A 6,063-nucleotide genomic window follows, 5' to 3' on the forward strand; every position below is an offset into this window, starting at 1 on the left:
CTTCTGTCATAGATCCGTTACGTTGACGTAAAGACGTACATAACGTCTAAACGTCCAACCGGAACACTACTAATGCCATTTCCGGTTACACTTTCAAAATAATTCATAATAACATAAAACAATACGATAATTACGAACATAACTGGAAAAGTTTTAAAAGAACCAAATGGCTATGAAGTGCTAGTATTTTGAATATGCTGGACGAAACTGAAATGTAAATCTTACCTTATCATCGTGTTGTCATGATAAAAGTTCAGTTGCTAATTTCCGGTAACTTCCTGGTAATGTTAGCTGGCTAGCTAAACGTGCTAAATTATATTAGCTATGTTAGCTAGTTTTAAATCTCTCCAATCAACCAACTTCCCCGATTCTGTGGTTGTCGACAAACTTGTGTGTTTCTAATCACAAGGTAATGCAAATTTAAGAATCTACACATTCACTGCCGTAGGTGTGACTAATCCAAACATATCGTCCGAAAACTGACCCTACACCATCTGTCATTTCAGAAAAGTGAGACATTCAGTGCACTGTGAAGATATGACAAAGTGCTTTTCATATGCACAGCAAGTATACAAAGAGATTTGCTGTTGTAGTCACCTTTGTATTTAGTGACACCTATTTAATTAGTCATTAGAAATTCAGTTAATTGCTAAATTCTATATTAATAATATGCACCACTAAATCACAATATTCACTGAAATGGGACCTGAAGGCAACATCTCCATTATTACCCAGTGTTTAAGCTCCATCTTCCAGATAAGATGTATATGTGTGTGTGTGTGCGTGTGTGTGTTAAATTTTCTTTTAAAGGCCTCAGTGTTTCAATATATATTGTTCTTTTACTACATAAAATTGTGCCTAATAAAGTGAGCACAAATTATTTATCACTAACGATTGAAAAGGAGTTTTGCCTTATAGTTATGCCAGTTATCCCTTTAGCCAGATACAGTAGCTACTTTCTGTTAATTACATTGACCTCATAAAAAAGCAGTCCTTCATTAGATGACTGCAATGAATGGTCCTTAGATCCAAGATTGAGCTTGCTAATAGTTAGGCTGACTCACTTTTGCTGTGTGACCCATAATGAAGAAAGACTGGAGAGATCCTTTCACACTGGGTGGAAACATTTAGCAGGTCTCTGTAACCACTAATCACTACATGAGACATCTGGAGCCAGTGCTGTAAACGCAGGATAACTTTGGTTCGTGTCTGTGAGAGGAACCTGGTTAACAGTCTCATGACCAACCATACATAAAAATAGCGTGTTTTTGATTGTCACCACATGGTAAAAGCCATAAAAAAGTATCAGGGATTTCCTAAGCTGGACTATCAGTGTCATAAAGTCAAATGAGGGGCTGACTGTTTGTTCACTAAGCAGAGTTTTTCCATGTATTCCCTATAATCATATTGACATCAGTCACACAAACAAAACAGTTACCTTTTATTTTTAGAATAGAAAGGAAAAAGGAAATGGAGGCCAGTAAAAAGACTCAGATACTCATTTTTATTATGTGTTATGTGAATGTCAGAGTTTCAGTACATTGATGTTTTCATTGTGTGACACTGGCAATGGCAAACATACAATAAAATCCATCTTGTCTTTTTTTTCTAAATAGTGTGATGAAAACCTGAGGATTATGACTATCAGATGTCATCCTACAGCCTGGGAAAGGTCAGTTAATCAAAAAAGAAAATGAACAACAAGATAAATCCTGCTTAAATAAACAATTTACATGACAGCCAATATGGGAACTCAGACAGCACTCCTCTCATTGTTCATTCATTGCTGGATTGTGGCTGGTGGAAATTTGCACTGCCTCCTATCCCTGTTGTCTGTGCACTCAGTATGGTCCATGATTATTCAGAACCCAGAATTGCACTGAGTACCCTGAGGTTGTTTTCTCCTTTTTGAATCTGTTACGATAATAATAACGTTAATGTGATTACTTACTCATAGAAACACAGTTCTGGCAGTGGGAAGCAATGGTTGTGCATACTATATCATTAACATACTATATGTCATTTAATGTACTGTTGGTGAAAGGTAATATGTAACTTAATGGGGACACAAAGGCTGCAGATGCTACTCTGGGATGGACATGATGTACCTCCATGAAATGTAACTCGCTGAGGAACAAATACTGGGAGGCAACAAGTGGATTCATGATCTCTGAATGATTAATTTATTCAATTAGTCTCTCTTGGTTATAGATGATGCTGCAGTAATCTCACTGTCTGGCATTTTCTAATGGAAATCAGGTCATTAAACTTATGAGTACAAAGCGAGACCAGGAGGACGGAGCTCAATTCATTAATTAAACATGATGTTCTCAATGTGAGCTGACACTTTTTTAGATTGAACTGCAAATCAGTTCATCATTCATGTTGGCTTGTCCAGTGCATGTGTGTCTGCTTATGTTAAGAAGATGAGAAGCGAAAAAAAAAAACACTGCCCCCCCCCCCCCCAGTGAGCTCCTGGGATCGACATGTGGGTCAGACCAACAAGAGGAGATTGCACTAGCAGACTGACCTACAGTAGGAATCGGATTACTTCACGTGCATCGCTCCACCCTCTCTTTCTATTATAAAACAAACAAAGGGCACAAAGAGGGAGGACAAGCAACAACACTGTGAGTCATCTAACAACGTTACCATGACAACAATCTCCCGAGCCACTTCCTGGTCCAACTGCACCCACAGGTTGTGGGAGAGAAGATTGCAGTCAGTGCAGCATCACCCTTCTGATCAGTTTGTTGGTCTGGAGGAGGCATTGAGCCATATCTGATAAAGCCTGTAGTACTTCAGGTTTTATGGTATGGTGAGAATTAAAGTTCATTTCAGCCTGTGATTGTTGAAGGAAGATAAACTAGGTTGGCCAATCAATCAGGTATAGTGATTGACAGTTGTCATATCTTGACTGTTGAACTGCTGTCTGCGGGATACAAGAAATGATGCATTTACGTGAACCTTATGAGGTTATCTATTAGCACCCTGTCATAGAAAACATGAGCAACTGAGACACATAGGATCTCTTTCAAAAAGATCCTCTTTAAGGTATCAATCAGTATTTTACTGACCCCTACTGGACATTCTTTGCTATTGCAAATGTGCAAAGCCCCTAATATTTTAAACCACTAGATGGAGCCACTTAATCACCAATCAATCCTGCAACTGTTTGAGACAGAAATGTGCCTTTCTTTGCTTTGGAAAACAAGATTCCATCAGTAATCATAGTGTCTTTAATCTGGATTCTGAGCAGCACAGTGCTACAGGGATGCACTCCTTCATACACTGGAAAGTAAAGGTTTTTCAAGTTGTACACTTTTTATTACAATCAAGCCCATGGAGAAGATTTCAAGAGCCAGCCGTCGTTTCACAGCGCTGCTAATAATTATTTTTCCACTCTGAACAGAGATTGCACTGGCACTTTCACATGGTAGAATGGCTTTGACGTTATGAGGCTGGGATAACTCACTATTTTTAACCCAAAAGGAAGGAAAATTAATACTTGAGTCGCTGCCCTGAAATAGAGATGGCTGTTATTTCTGTTAAAGCTGACACTGAGGACAGGATGCGCCTTTTATACAATAGCGCTATTCAAGGCTCATCATACATCTTCCCTGAAGTGGAATTTGAAAGAAGTAAGTATATCTCCACCATCACTTCTTGTATAAACAGTGATCTGTGGGCTTATGCAGAGAATTAGACCAAAGATAGACTTAGTCAAACAAATAGGTTCAGGCAAAGAAAGTTCAAACACACGCTCACAGATGTTGTTCACTTCTTCTCAAGGTTCAGTGTTTCAGGGTGATTACATAACCCTGTCAGGTATGAGACAGTGCTGGAGGACACCGTCATTGCTCTTTTGGCCCTGAGAACATGTCTGCTCCCACCTTGAGGGGCCTCAGCCATGTGAAGACAGCAGCACAGTGAGTTCAGCAGAACACCGCTGAGGATTTTTGCTTCTTCCTCACTTCAAATGAGGGTGTTAGATTGCTTTCCTCTGAAATGAGCACATCACCAGCGGTGTAGTACTACGTTCAGCGAGTGACTGACTCATACCTTTTTGCTGGGCTGCTTGTGAATGCGGCACAGTACGAGCCGCCTTCCCATTCTCTCCTCTCTCTCTCTCGTAATCCGTCAGCCTTTGTTTACCAAGCGCATGAGGTCATGATAGAGAGGGACTGCCGAGAGCTTTGTTCAGGGCCCGGCAGGCCTGACTCACTGCAGCGTTTGCTCTGGTGGGGAATCAACTGCGAGTGAGCGCACCTGTTTAAGAACAAAGCCCCCGTGTGAAAGCTCGCAGAGGGAGAGGAGAGGGAGGGGAAGGGCTGATGGCAGAGGGGTGAAACACTGATATGTAGCCATGGTAACGTCAAGTGTTGCATGTTGGCACAAACATTTCTTGGAGAAGACACAGAAGAGTTCAACATCTGCTGTTTGATGTTGTGCATAACTAGTCTCAGCTTTGCATTAGCCTGTACAGTTAGCGTGCACATCAGGTTTGAGGTGGCCCATGGATGTCTCCTTTAAGGCTTTGTCTTCATGGGTTACCAAAACTTCCTCTTTTTACTTGAAATTAAATGTAACAGCCCCCTATTTATAACTCTGAATATCAGCCTCGAATAAAGACGTGGACTAGAGGCTGTTATAGTCTATTTTTTCTGCATGCGGGGGAGAAGTGCTTAGCCTATTAATAATCATGCCGTAGTCTGAGGCAACAGTCGTACTGTACTTACATAAGCACACAACTGTATACTCGACTGTCAGATTCTGATTCTACGTTTGAGTTTTTCCTTTGAAATGATGCCTTTTGGGCTAATTAACAGACGTGACATAAACCTGCTGTTCTCATTCTATTCTCACAGAGTGGAAACACTTGAATCATTCACTCACACACACACACACACACACACACACACACACAACCCCCCTCCCGGCCACAGTTCACTGCCAGCAGTGCAGAGTTTTCTCTGACAGCAGCTCACCGCAGCGCTCTGGCACAGGAAACCCAGCGAGGGATGGAGTCATATACATTACATCATCTCTCAGGCATGTGCAAACAATCTGAAAACCTGGATCTGATTAAAGGGTGCACACACGCGCCACCTATGGTAGCTCCCAAATCCAAAAGGGCCCATTTATCTGCCACTAAAAATGCTTTTTGAACTTGAGACATGACCACAACCACCTTTAAATCGCCACTTCAGTAGAAGCTCACAGCTGTAGGTTAGTTAGCTAGGTTAGTTTTCTGAGAGGCTGCTCACTGCAGAGCCTCCCGTAGTCTAGTCCTCTAGGGTCCAGCTGCACCCCCAACCATACCTAACCCTAACCGTATGGTCCAGAGAGGTGAAGCTGGACCACTCAGTGGGCTCTGCAGTGAGCACTACTCGAAGTGTTTTTACCTAATGCCATGAAGGTTTGTGAATTCATGCTATGCAGGAGGTGCAGCCTGCTGATTTTGGTGATCCTCCGACTTTTCTTCTATCGCTATCATTTGTTCATGACCCAAGTCCAGCACAACTCATGGCATCCCTGTCAGCCCAGCTGTACTTTATATTTAGTGCCAATTAGATGTTAGCATACAAACATGCTATACCAAGATAGAAAACATTACACCTGCAAAACAGTGTGTTTGTCATTGTTTGCATGCAGATGTTAGCATTTAGCTGGGCTGCATTCTGAACACCAGTCTTGCTTTAAACTCTTTTCCTCTGAGGGAGATAATTCTGATTTTTTTTGTTTTGCAGACATGCAAAGTGAAAATCTTTTGTAATGAGACACAAAGGGCCAGATTTGCTCAGGCTTTTGAGCTTGATTTTCAGGTGCAGATGTGTCACTTACTGCGCAAACATAGCCTAAGGTGCACCTCTTTCTCACATGCATGTGCAGTTCGAAGAGAACAGCAGACGGATGGTGTGGTTTGCGTTCATCACACTTGAATTTGAACTTCACCATCAATGAACTGCAAAATCACTCCAGACTGCAGCGAAACTATTCTTCATTTTGATGACGTGTTAAAATGTGTGTGTGTTTGGCTGCTCAGTAGTAACATACACCACC

The sequence above is a fragment of the Chelmon rostratus genome, chromosome 1, assembly GCF_017976325.1.
Source record: "Chelmon rostratus isolate fCheRos1 chromosome 1, fCheRos1.pri, whole genome shotgun sequence".
Classification (NCBI taxonomy): Eukaryota; Metazoa; Chordata; class Actinopteri; order Chaetodontiformes; family Chaetodontidae; genus Chelmon; species Chelmon rostratus.